At 46.9% G+C, this 14,176-nt stretch overlaps 1 protein-coding gene and 1 pseudogene; both read right to left on the bottom strand.

Annotated features, from left to right (window-relative positions):
* Positions 1–14,176, bottom strand: part of LOC103346511 (glutamate receptor ionotropic, NMDA 2A) — a 184,126-nt gene that overhangs the window by 94,375 nt on the left and 75,575 nt on the right.
* On the bottom strand, positions 9,109–13,408 carry LOC127489816 (26S proteasome regulatory subunit 10B-like; annotated as a pseudogene).

Raw genomic sequence — 14,176 nt, 5'->3', positions numbered from 1 at the left:
AAAACAAAACAAAACAAAAAAAAAACAACCAACGGAAAAAAACCTCCAGCAAGAGGTTTTTGAGAAAAAAAAAAAAAACAAACATGAATGTAGTTAGGAAAACTCAAGACAATTGACTATCAACTTCACCATGAAAAACAAGGAACTGGGTGAAATGACAACTGTCTTTGCAGACTTTCAATAAACCTACAATAACCAAGACCTTGCTTTGGGATTCCTGAAACAACAGAAGAAACACATTTCAACAGAGTAGGATAGTGAATCCAAAAGTAAACCTCATCCCAAAATACATAAGCAACCATTGTTAAAACTACAAAGAGAAATAAACAAAGGCACTATTACACTCACAGACGTCAAGACATCTCTTTCGTTACCAGATCAGCAGTCAGACCATCAGTAAGGATGTAGCTGAACAGAACAGCACCTGAATCAACCAAGTGTTGAACGGATCCTTCGAGGATGCTCTGTCCACAGCACCGCAACACAACACTCTTCTCAGACCCACATGGCACATCCACTCTGTGGAGCTGCTGGGACTCGAACCAACGCCCATGTGGGATGCTGGTACATGCAGGGGTGGCTTCATCCACTATGCCACGGCTGCTCCCACCCCACCCCCCACCCCCCATCAACCCAGGCTATTCCAATTTGAGATCCAGCTGCCTGCTCAAATGCCTAGGAAAGCAGAGGAAGCACCCCAAGGACTTGGGCCACCTTAATTCGCACTGCAGTACTGGATAAAGTACCTGGCCTGTGCTCCCGCCTGGCCCAGCGCCGGCCATTGTAGCCACCTGGGGTGTGAATCCATACCCTGAAGATCTCTCCTGCACCGCCTCATCTAGAACTCTGCCTTGCAAACCAATTATTCCATAGGAAAAATAATACTTAGTACTTACTGTGAGGTGTCAGAATTTTGGACAGGCTGGAACAGAGCACAGAGGGATTCTTGGCGTTTCTCTAAGCTTCTGCTTTCTCCTCCATGTGTGCAGTCTGAAAATTCACCGGATTACATTCCAATTAATTCAAGCACCCCGTGCCCCCGTGTTCCTGCACACACAACCTTACACTGCTGAACAACCTGGAGCAGAGAGGCCGTGAGTCAAGGCCTCTTCTACGGACGCCAAGGCTACATCTGGCCAGGCACAGAAAACCCCCCAAAATGACCCAGCTCCCAACCCCCCTCCCACACACCCCCCAGGGCTCCCGTCACTCTCTCCCTCCTTTCCTCTCCCCCACACGCCTTTCTCCCCCTCCCTTCCTCGCCTCCCCACCTTCATTCTCTCCACTTCCTCTCTTCTCCCGCCTCTCCTTTGTCCTCCCTCTCCTCCACCTTCTACCCAGTGACACCCCACACACACCCCCTCCCCGCACTCTGCACCTCGAGCCACGCCTACCCCGTGACGGGAAGTCCACCGTGCCGAATCCCCTCACAAAGAGCATTTCTGTTCCTCAGGAACAGGAACCGAGTCCTGAGGTGTAGTCTTCGGGAAGGGGCCGAAGCAGAGGACCGCGCCTGGAAGTTTCCAGAAGCCCAAGGAACTGATGCGGCCGCCTCGGGCCACAGCCTCACCTGATCCTGGCCTGAGCCTGGGAGGCCCTGGACTCCTCAGGTTTGGCCACCAGCGTCAAAGACGGCTCCTCAAGGCTCGCTCAAGCCGTGGGCAGGAGTGGGCACGGCCCTGACTCGCACCCATGCACTGAAGGCAGAAGCGGCCACGCCTGTGGGTGCACTTCCGGGTCAAAGCACCGGGCGCAGGCGCACTCCTCACTGGCCATCGCCATGGCGCCACGGGACGCATCTGTGCACTGCCGCATCCAGCGCCCGAAACCACAGGCCCGCCTCAGTCAGCTGCTCTTGCTCCAGGTTGTGATAAAGGGAGGCAGCCGCTGAGGCCTGGGTACTCTGGACCCTGGCTCGCTGCCTCCCTGCCTCCCTGCCTCCCTGCCTCCCTCCCTCCCTCGTGGGAGTCCTGAATGGAGCTCCTGCCTCCTGACTTCTGCCTGATCCAGTGCTGGCCGTCAAAGCCGTTTGGGGAGAGAAGCAGTGCAGGGGGCATCGCCAGCACTCTTTCTCTCTCTCTCAGTGATCGTCCATCTGCGGGTTCACCCCTCAGGTGGCTACAAAGGCCAGGGCTGGGACAGGCCAAAGAAGAAGCCAAGGACTTTTTTCTGGTGCTCCATTCTGGGTTCAGGGGCTTAAGTCCTTGGGCCGTCTCTGCTTTCCCAGGCATGTTAGCAGACAGCTGGATCCCAGGGGGAACAGCTTCTGGGAGGGGCCGGCGCTGGGGGATAGCGGGTCAAGCCACTGCCTGCAGTGCCAGCATCCCATATGACGCCGGTTCGAGTCCCAGCTGGTCCACTTCTGATGCAGTTCTCTGCTATGGTCTGGGAAGGCAGTCGAAGATGGCCCAAGTCCTGGGGACCTGTCCCCATGCAGGAGACCCCAGGGAGGCTCCTTGCTCCTAGCTCCTCACCCTGAATCCTCTCAGCGCCAGCCATTGCAGCCAACTGTGGAGTGGACCAGCAGATGGATAACCTCTCCCTCTCTCTCTCTCTGCCATTCTGCCTCTGCCTCTCATCCTCTCTGTGTGTAACTCTGAATTTCAAATAAATAAATAAGACTTTTTTAAAAAGTAAAACCTAGCTCATTGTAAAGAACATACTACATCAAGGCCAACTACTTGAGTTTATCTAGAATTTGATACTATATGCATTACATACCCCATTAACACAGAATTTGAAAAAGAATTTAACTCAGTCTTAGAAAAGATTCTGGTACCCATTCATTCTCTTCTTCCTTACAAACATTCTGTGTGGCATTATCTCTGACTTGCACATGAGGAAATCTTTGTAATTTATTTATTCAGACTATGTACCCATTCACACAAGGGGTAGAAATACCTGTGATCTGCAGAGTTCTTCACCGAACACAGGTCTGCTTCCCCATCTCTGCCCTCCACATTCTAGCCCTGCCTTTGAAATAGGACAAATCGTGTCTTCCACAAAGCAAAACAGAATACAGAAAGGTATCCTCTGAGGTCACTGTTGACATTTTCTATTCTCCTGTATATAGGAGATCCAAAAGACTCCACTAAAAGAATATCAAAACTCAAGAGTAGAGTTTGGTACAGTGGCAGGATAGAAAATCAACAGCTTTTGTATACACAGACAAGGTCATGATTGAGAAAGGATTTCGAAGACCAATCCCATTCACATATCTACAAAGAAAATAAAATAGGTTGGAATAAATTTAACCAAGGATGTCCAATATCTGAGAACTATAAAAGATTAATGAAGAGGACACCAAAAAAAAAAAAAAAAAACACTCCACAAAGTGAAGCAGCAACTAACAGAATGGTAGAACTTAATCTGCAATGTATGCAGCTGATAAAGGGTTTACTACCAGATATTTTCAAGAAACTCAACAACAGCAAAACAAACCACCCACTCAAGAAATGGGTAAATGGCTTCAATAGGCATATTTCAATCAATCAAAATGCTGATCAACTGAAAAGTGAATTAAGAAGTTCTGGTCTATGTATACCATACATACATATACACACTGCATAGCCTGGCTATTGTGCATCTTGCTGCAATAAGCGTAGGCTTGTGCATCCCTCTGTTACATAATGATTTAATTTCCTTCAGTATGTTCCCAGTAGTGGTGACATCCTTAGAGTTTTCCATGTTGACAGGCCTAATTTCACATGAGGAATTTTATTGCTATACAGGTATATATTAAGGAATACAGATATCAGATCAGTAAACCAAATTTTACCTTAAAACACTAGAACAGCAAAGTAAATCTTAAGATGACCATTAGTGTGAACCAGGACACAGGACCTATATTAACAAATCACAGCATGAGGCCACAGAGTTAGTATGAAGTGTCCTTAGTGACACAGGACAAGTCCTTGTGGTGATGCACCCAACAAAGGTAAGCCCAAAGAAAAGGACCACCAGTTTTCACCAGCTACCACCTCTCTCATACCCCATGTCTCTAACTGCTAGAACCTAGGGTTCCAACCCCAGGAGGAACATGGCTCTGGGGCAAACAGAGCAGGTTTTGAACTGGGGCTTTATTGTTCTTGATATATGGCCTAGTGCAGGTTCCCACCTCATACAGTTTCATATTTAAAAGGGGATCAGCAGTGCCTTCCTCACAGAGCTTTGAAGAGGATTAGACAGTACAATGTGGTGTAATTAAATAAAACTCTTGCTTTCCCTCTTTGTGTTCTTATTTAGAAATGAAACATGGTACATTAAGAAGCCTGACTATTGAAAGGGCTAAAAGGAAACCTGTTGAAGTGAAGCCGACACTATGCAAAACAATGACCCGATCAGCCCTTGCCTGACTGTCAAGGAACAACTTACTATTTTATTATTTTTGTATTTTTTGGTCCTACTTAATATCATTGGTTGAACTCTTTAATTAACACACAATTATTCTTAGGCATTTAAAATTAACTCAAAAATGATCCCTGTTAAATATGAGAGTGGAAATAAGAGAAGGAGGAGATGTACAGTTCGGCACCTGCTCACTCAGACTTACCCCTAATGGTAGAGCTATAAACGTGCTAGGGGATTCCAATTCAATCCCATCAAGGTGTCATGAACCAATGCCATCTCACTAGTCAAAGTGATCAGTTTCAATTCATAATTGATCATAATGATAGGATTAAATGTCAAAGGGATCACATAAATAAGACTAGTGTCTGCTAACAATAACTGATAGACTTACAAAGGAGGCGAATGCTCCAACATGGGAAGCAGAATACACAGCAGACTCATAGAATGACAAATACCCTAAACAGCACTTTGGCCTCAGAATCAGTACTTAAGGCATTCGGATCTGGCTAAAAAGCCCATGAGAGTGATTTAGGCATGGAAAGCCAAGACATTCTGGAAAAAAAAAGAGGAACTAAATAAAAGATCTCTGTGAATGAGATCCCAGCAGAATGAACAGGCCATCAAAGAAGGACGTACCTTTCTCTGAAGGGAGGAGAGAACTTCCACTTTGACTGTGGCCTTGTCTAAATAAGATCGGATCCGGTGAACTCAAGAGGCTTCCATAGCCTTGGCAGCTCAAGACAAGTGCCTCACATGATTAATGACATCATAAATAAGAGTGTCAATTGTTAAATCAACAACGGGAGTTACTGTGCACCTACTCCCCATGTAGGATCTCTCTGTCCTTAATGTGTTGTACTATGTGAATTAACGGTAAAACTACTACTCAAACAATACTCTACACTTTGTGTGTCTGTGTGGGTGCAGTCTGTTGAAATCTTTACTTAGTATATACTGAGTTGATATTCCGTATATAAATATAATTGAAAATGAATCTTGATGAAGAATGGGATGGGAGAGGGACTGGGAGATGGGACGGTTGCGGGTGGGAGGGAGGTTACAGAGGGAAGAACTGCAATAATCCAAAAGTTGTACTTTGGAAATTTATATTTATTTATTTTTTATAGACTTTATTTACTTATTTGAGAGGTAGAGTTACAGACAGTGAGAGAGAGAAACAGAGAGAAAGGTCTTCCTTCCATTGGTTCGCCCCCCCAAATGACCACTACAGCTGGTGCACTGCACCAGTCTGAAGCCAGGTGCCAGGTGCTTCCTCCTGGTCTCCCACGCGGGTGCAGGCGCCCAAGCACCTGGGCCATCCTCCACTGCACTCCTGGGCCCAGCAGAGAGCCAGACTGGAAGAGGAGCAGCCAGGACTAGAACCCGGTGCCCATATGAGATGCTGGCGCCGCAGGCAGAGGATTAGCCAAGTGAGCCACAGCACCAGCCCCCGAAAATTTATAATTATTAAATAAAAGTTGGAAAAAAAGAAAGGGTTTCATGAATGCCACTCTGTTACAATCTCCTTTCTTGTCCATCTTACCTTTGTTCTTGTGACCAGACCCTTCATTAACCATCACTTCCTGTCCCAAGGCCCACCAGTGAGTGTGTTGTTAGTTCTGCATATCTGAACACCAGCTGTGTACCAGGGACTACAGGAATGAAAGCAGAGAGACAAAGTCTTGTCCTGGACAAGCTCACCGTCTTATACAAGATATGGGTATTTAGCAAAAAAATGGTGATAAAATGGGTTAAGTACGTTATGTATACAGGTAGTGTGTTACAGAAGCTCTGGATACGATAGCTCTGCCTGGGGGAATGAGAGAAAAGTATCAAAGAGAAGGAAGTCCCTTGAGTTGGATATCTTGAAACATGGCTAGGAGTTTCTCAAGCTGAAAACATTGAGGAACATCAAGTAGTGACTGCCTATATGCAGAACCATGACAAGTCTGGCATGACAGAAGCAGGGGCTGTTTGGGAGGAGGGCGGCTTGGAATAGGAAGTTGTGAACAGACCTGAGAATGAGGCCTTGGAATCCCCTCTAAGGGATTAGGGCTTTGGCAAGTATGCAAGAGATGAGAAAAGATCAGACAGAGTCACCTGTGATTTCTAGGAAAATGCAGGTGGTATGCAGGCCTAAAGCAGAAAAAGCCTGGAAGAAAGAATGCAGACAGAAGTAATAGTTATCAGCAGATGTTCAGCTTTGGTCTGAGTGCTTGTGTAGGTCCTGAGACACCACTGGTATTGATTTGGTGACTACTAGGAGACAGATGGTTGGAAAGAGGGTGCTGCCAAGCTTTCCAACTTGGAAGGCAAGTCAGATGGAGCCACCACTGCAGAGATCCAGTGCAATGTGTGGAGCAGGTTTAAAGGGAAGAGGAGGCCGGCGCCATGGCTCACTAGGCTAATCCTTCACCTTGTGGGGCCGGCACAACGGGTTCCAGTCCCGGTCGGGGCGCCGGATTCTGTCCCGGTTGCCCCTCTTCCAAGCCAGCTCTCTGCTGTGGCCTGGGAGTGCAGTGGAGGATGGCCCAACTACTTGGGCCCTGCACCCCATGGGAGACCAGGATAAGTACCTGGCTCCTGCAATTGGATCAGCGCGGTGTGCCGGCCGCAGCGCGCCGGCTGCAGCGCGCCAGCTGCGGCGGCCATTGGAGGGTGAACCAACAGCCAAAGGAAGACCTTTCTCTCTGTCTCTCTCTCTCTCACTATTCACTCTGCCTGTCAAAAATAAAAAAAATTGGCCGGCGCCACGGCTCACTAGGCTAATCCTCCGCCTAGAGGCGCTGGCACACCGGGTTCTAGTCCCGGTCGGGGCGCTGGATTCTGTCCCGGTTGCCCCTCTTCCAGGCCAGCTCTCTGCTGTGGCCAGGGAGTGCAGTGGAGGATGGCCCAGGTGCTTGGGCCCTGCACCACATGGGAGACCAGGAAAAGCACCTGGCTCCTGGCTCTTGCCATCGGATCAGCGCGGTGCGCCGGCCGCAGCGCGCCGGCCGCGGCGGCCATTGGAGGGTGACCCAATGGCAAAGGAAGACCTTTCTCTCTGTCTCTCTCTCTCACTGTCCACTCTGCCTGTCAAAAAATAAAATAAAGTAAAAAATAAAAAAATTAAAAAAATTAAAAAATAAAAAATAAAAAAAAAAGGGAAGAGGAAGTTTGTGGTACCCACAAGACACTCAAGTGTGTGTCTCTAACAGGCAGGTGGCAATGGAGATTTGGATCTCATGGTGAAGGCTGATGATGGAGACACTACTTTGGAAGGTAGTCTCATAGAAACATTGGTTGAAGCCACAACAGTAAGATCACCTCAAGAGAAATGGGGCGCCCAAAAGGAGCAAAGCATTTCAGATGTGGTCTGAAATGATAGGTAATGCACAAGTAAGAGAGAAGGAAGAGAAGTACAAAGAATCCATCAAGGATAGCACAAAGTAGGCAGCCACACACAAGGAGTCAAGTCACAGGGTTATATTTGTAGAATAAACCAGTGGATGGAGAATCTCCCTCTCTACTATCCCCTCTTCCCTCCTCCCTCCCCTTTTTCCTCTCCCTGCTTCCCTCTCCCCTCCCCTCTGTCCTCTGTTCTCCCCTCCCCTCTGTCCTCTGTCCTCTGTCCTCCATCCTCTCTCCTCTCTCCCTCCTATCCATTCCCAACCAGCTCCCTCCCTTTCAAACAATTTTAAAAATACATTTGTATAGAAAGATTTCTTTGGATGCTGAGTGGAAAACATATTACAGAGGAAAAGATTACTGATAGAAGAAATCAGCTCAGAGGTCACTGAATTCAGTCAAGAGAATTATGGTGGGATGGGCTACGGTTGGGGTTATAACCAGGCATTTGTGGCATCCAGGGTACAGAATTTATGTAGGCACTTGCTCTATGAGCCATGCAAGAACAGAGTTCAGCTTTGCCTTGGCTTAGAGTGGTGGCAGATATAGGCAGGTTGAAGATACATTTTGGTGGTGAAATCAAATTTATTGTGCAGATTCTTGGGTTCCTAAGTAACAGTTTTGAAAAACTATTAATATTGGACGGCGCCCAGCTCACTTGGCTAATCCTCCACCTATGGCACCGGCAATCTAGTCCTAGTTGGGGCAGCGGATGCTGTCCCACTTGCTCCTCTTCCAGAACAGCTCTCTGCTGTGGCCTGGAAAGGCAGTGGAGGATGGCCCAAGTGCTTGGGCCCTGCACCCACATGGGAGACCAGGAGGAAGTACTTGGCTGCTGGTTTCGCATCAGCGCAGTGCGCCAGCCATAGTAGCCATTTGCGGGGTGAACCAATGTAAAGGAAGACCTTTCTCTCTGTCTCTTTCTCTCACTGTCTAACTCTGCCTGTCAAAAAAAGACTATTAATGCAACATATTATGGAGGATCTTAAATATCAAAGGTCTGATGTTTCACTTCCTCCCATAGCCTATCTAAATTAATACTCAAATGATATAAATCATAAGAAATACTCTCTTGTACTACTCCCAGACCATTTTCAATGTTTTACAAAATGTTCACATAGCAAATATGAAAAGCTTCAACACATTCTTGTTTTCTAATTTCTGCTGCAATAAATACATGAACAACATACCGATTTCTTCTGTACCCATCCTAAAAGTGGAGTCACTGACTTATATACTAATTTATGTTACTCATACATATTTTACTCTTATTTTTAATGAGATCATTGCCAGTACACACATTGTTTGCTTAGCTTTATTTTTACATTAAGCCAATGTCTGCCATGCAGAAATCAAAAAACTGACAGTAAATTATACGGGTTTGTAGTCCAATTTAGACTCTAGCTTCTTAGAATAACCCACCTTTTTTTTGACAGGCAGAGTGGACAGTGAGAGAGAGAGAGACAGAGAAAAAGGTCTTCCTTTTTCCTTAGGTTCACCCCACAATGGCCACTGCGGCCTCGAACACCACGTTGATCCAAAGGCAGGAGCCAGGTGCCTCTCCTGGTCTCCCATGTGGGCGCAGGGCCCAAGGACTCGGGCCATCTTCCAATGCACTCCCGGGCCACAGCAGAGAGCTGGACTGGAAAAGGAGCAACCGGGACAGAATCCAGCGCCCCAAACAGGACTAGAACCCGGGGTGCCGGTGCCGCAGGCGGAGGATTAGCCTAATGAACCATGGTGCCAACCAGAATAACCCACTTTTCTGATGGCTTTCATGAAGTCTTTCTGTACTACAAAATTATGATCAGCACGAATTGCAAACATACCAGCTTCAGTACAAATACTTTAGGTTTGCTCCAATAAAGCCATCTAAAAGGTTCATGCTTGCTTCATAATCTATTTCATAATGTTTTGTAATGGGAGCTGTGTGGATTTTCAATATATCTAACCTCGCTTGTTCATGTGGTAAATCAATATGTATTTTTCTGTCCAATCTTCCCAGACGTAGCAAAACCGGGTCCAGTGTATCTGGTCTGTTTGTAGCCATGGTCATTTTAACTCTATGCAGAGTATCAAACCCATCCATTTGATTTAGCAACTCTATTAAAGTTCTCTTAATTTGTCAGCTGATGTACCCTCAGGAAACCGACGACCACCAATCACATCTATTTCATCCATAAAAATGATGCATGTTTGATGGTCGGTCTCTGGCATAATAAAACATTTCTCTGATCTAACAGGCACTTTCACCAATCTATTTGTCTACAATAGAACTTGATACAACCTTTAAGAAGTTACAATCCAGCTGACTAGCAACAGTTCTCACCAAAAGCATTCTTCCTGTGCCTGGAGTTCCATATAACAAACAGCCTTTTGGAGGTATTACTCCTACATGCTGGGATAATTCTAGGTTTTTAAGAGGTAATTCTATTACCTCTCTTAAATTGGATCTGACAGCCCTCTAATCTCAGAGTAGAAAACATTCCCTGGGTTCCCATGAGGCATATTGTAAACCAGTGAATCCATCACTCCTGGCAAATCTCTCATGATACTTAGTGTAGTCATATCCAAAGAAGCTCTTGTTCCTGGATTCAGCTTACTTTTGTCAAGTTGTCTGTGACAGCCGACGATGTATCTTGGGGGTTGAGGAGTGAGAAGAAAGTTCTGGAATCAGATGCCAGTGCTGGCTGCACAACTTTGCACATGTGCTGCTAGTGAATGTTCACCTTAAAATGGTATAAAGGAACTAAGGTATACACCAAAGAGAACTGCTAATGAGTAATGTGAGTTAGCATTCATTCTGATCTAGTTCTCATGAATCCCCTTGCCCCAGCCCAAAGAAATAAGAGGTTGGGCTTAAGTTATGGGGATTACTGCTCCTCCGCAGGAAGCTGGAAAACCCAACGAGCACAGCCAGCCTTGCATGCGTGCACATGGGACTTTGAGACTGTGTCACTCTGTGGCTGCCTGGCTACAGTGCTGTGTGTGCATTTGTTCCTCTGTGCATGTGGTTTTTTGAAAACTGAAAGTGAACATGCTGTCATGTTTCAAATAGATTTTGATGGACATACATAAAAAACTGTCATGGGGCTGGTATTGTGTCCCAACAGGTTAAGCCTCTGCCTGAGGCATCCCATTTGGGTGCTGGTTTGAGACCCACTGGCTAATTCACTTTCAAATTCAGATCTCTGCTAATGCACCTGGGAAAGCAGCAGAGGATGGCCCCAGTGATTGGGCCCCAGCATCCACATGGGAGACCCAGAGGAAGCTCCTGGCTTTATCATGGCCCAATCCCGGCGATTGGGGTCATTTGGGGAGTGAACCAGCAGTTGGATGATCTCTGTGTGTCTCTCCTCCTCTCTCTGTTAACTCTGCCGTTCAAAGAAATAAGAAAACTTTTAAAAAAAGGACAGTCATATCTTTTAATATTTTCACCTTTCTTCATTCATTGAAGACACAAACAGACCTGTTCTATCAAACAGCTTATAAAACAGACCCTTAAACTGCATCTGATTTCAATGAGAGAGTCTGTATGCATTTTGTCAGACTTAGAAATAAGGTAAGCATCATTTGAAACTAAAGCAAAGCTCCAAACTTTTGAGTTCTAAAGATAACAAATGAATAAATAAGAACAGTTTGCTAAAATGATCAATTTCATTAGTTGTTGAGATGGTTGGATGCCAGATGGTTGGATGCCAATGTCCTCAGATGACACGAGGTCCAAACATCTCAAAACACCAGAGCCAAGAGAACCTCATCTCACGTACACAACCCTCACTGGGAGGGTCTGCATGCTGGACTTTTTAGAAAGGCTAGTTTGTTTAAAAATGCTTGGTGTGAACAGAGCCAAGCCTGTATGCTTCTAACTGTATCACTCCTTGTTACCAAAGAGGGAAACGTCATTAACCAGGCACACAGAACCACCCCAATTAGTTCCAAGGTCTCAGAGGAAGAAGGGTTCACAACCACTGATACACAGTATTCACTGGATAAACGCCAACAAGCCTCCTTCAGCAAGACAAAATGTTCATGTGCTCATGAAATACCATGCATGGAACCGCCCAACTGGTAAAGAAGGGATTGCCTGTGACATTCACCAAAGTGGAACCCAGAGAGGTAGACATGCTCTTCATTTCCAAAGTGAATTCCAAGATGACCATGTCATGGGGAGGTACGGGGAGGCGATTCACAAAGAGGAGTAACAAACCGGAGGAAACAGTGAGCAAAAATTAGTGAAAAATTGACCTACAAATGCTTTTCAGGGACTTTTAATGATTACCTTAGTAAGACCAAACTGTTTCCTAGATTCACAGCCACTCCTCTAATTACATGCTTGAGAAAATTCTAAGCCATTCGGGGTAGCTGTAACTCAGGGACAGAAAGCAATAAAGTAACACAGCGATGAACAAAGCACTTCTGCCTGAAGGTGCTGTGGGGGTTGGCCGGGGACTCCTCACTAACCCAGCACAGCCGCCAGCCTGAGGCTAGTTAACAATCACTATGTTCTCCTATCTTTAGATGCCTGTGCATAGTTCCCACTGATCCCTCAGGGGCATGCCATCATACCACGCGTGGAACTGGGAAGCTGAGAAATGCCACTTCCCTGGGGTCTGCAAAGAACCCACTTTACTAATCACTGCAACCGCCACAAGATCAAGTGTGGCAGAGGCACCTGTGCTAGCAAGCACAGCCCAGGCCCCCACTGCACCTGCCTGTGGGGCAGGGACTCACAGGGCCCTCAGCCTCATCTTAGCTACTTTTTTGCTCAGAGAAGGAAGGCGGGAACTGGCAAGACCCACCACACTCCTGCCCTCAGAATCTCAACTCCAGACAGCCCAAGCTGAAATCCAGGCAACCCTGAAAGGTCAAGGCTTTTGGCCCTGCAGAGACACTCCCAGCAGGCAAGTTGCACTGCACCTCCAGGACCCTCCTCACACACTCACCTCTCACATTAGCCCACACCCTGCAGCCCAGGAGGGGCAAGCACAGCAGGATTTAAACTGGAACTTCACTGATATCTATATATGGCCTAGGGCTGGTTCCCACTTCCTTTAACTCATATTTAAAAGGGTATCAGTGGTACCTTCCTCACAGAGTTTTGAAGAGGATTAGACAGGACAATGTTGTATAATTAAATAAAACTCTTGCTTCCCCTCCTTGTGTTGTTATTTAGAAATGAGACAATGGTACATTAAGAAGCCTGACCACTGAAAGTGCTTCATTAATGCTGATTCTCTTAAACATCCCTTCTTGGCCCTCCTACCTTTATTGCTGTAAACAGACCTTTCTATAACCAACAGTTCCTGTCCCAAGATCCAACAGTGAGTGCATTGTTAGTTCTGCATAAGCTGAATTCCAACTGTGTACCAGGGACTATAGGAATGAAAGCAGAGAGACAAAGTCCTGCCCTGGACAAGCTCACAGTCTTATACATGATATCGGTATTTAGCAAATAAATGGTGATAAAAGGGATAAGCACTTTACATATACAGGTAGTGTGTTACACAAACTCAAGTTGCCCGAGGACGTCGGTTCCTGAACCCACACTGGAGTACTAGATAAAGTACATGGCTTTAGCTTCGGCATGGCCCACCACCAGCCATTGTAGCCACCTGCAGTGTGAACCCATACCCTGAAGATCTCTCCCCCCCTGCCTCATCTAGAACTCTGCTTTGCAAACCATTCTTTAAATAGAATAAAATATCTAGTACTTACTGTGAGGTGTCAGAATCTTGGGGCAGGCTGGAACAGGGCACTGAGGGATTCTTGGCATTTCTCTAAGCTTCTGCTTTCTCCTCTGTGTGTGCAGTCTGTGAAAATTCACCGGATTATGTGCCAATTAATTCAAGCGCCCCGTGTCCCCGTGTTCCTACACACATCCCTTATGCTGCCGAACAACCCGGAGCAGAGAGGCTGTCAGTCAAGGCCTCTTCGACAGACACAGCTAGCCAAGGCTACTTCTGGCCAGGCACAGAAAACCCCCCAAATGGACCCAGAGCCCTGGGGAAAGTTCTTCCCCTCCCAATCCCCCTCCCACACACAAGCCCTGGGACTCCTGTCACTCTCCCCCTCCTTTCCTCTCCCCCACATGTGTTTCTCCCCTCCCTCCCTCGCCTCTCCACTTTCATTCTCCCCACTTCCTCTCTCCTCCTGCTTCCCCTTTGACCCTCTCCTCTCCTCCACCTTCTATCCCAGCTACACCCTACACACACCCCTCCCCGTGCTCTGCACCCCAGGCCACGACTACCCCATCACAGGAAGGCCACCGCGCCAAACTCCCCACACAAAGAGCATTTCTGTTCCTCAGGAACAGGAACTGAGTCCCGAAGTGTAGTCTTCAGGTAGGGGTTGAAGCAGAGGACCGCGTCTGGAAGTTTCCAGAAGCCCAAGGAAACTGATGCGGCCGCCTCAGGCCGTAGCCTCACCTGATCCCGGC

Source organism: Oryctolagus cuniculus, chromosome 19 (genome assembly GCF_051225735.1).
Source record: "Oryctolagus cuniculus isolate XC-2025 breed Fujian yellow rabbit chromosome 19, ASM5122573v1, whole genome shotgun sequence".
Lineage (NCBI taxonomy): Eukaryota > Metazoa > Chordata > Mammalia > Lagomorpha > Leporidae > Oryctolagus > Oryctolagus cuniculus.
This window is presented reverse-complemented; position numbering and strand designations above follow the sequence as displayed.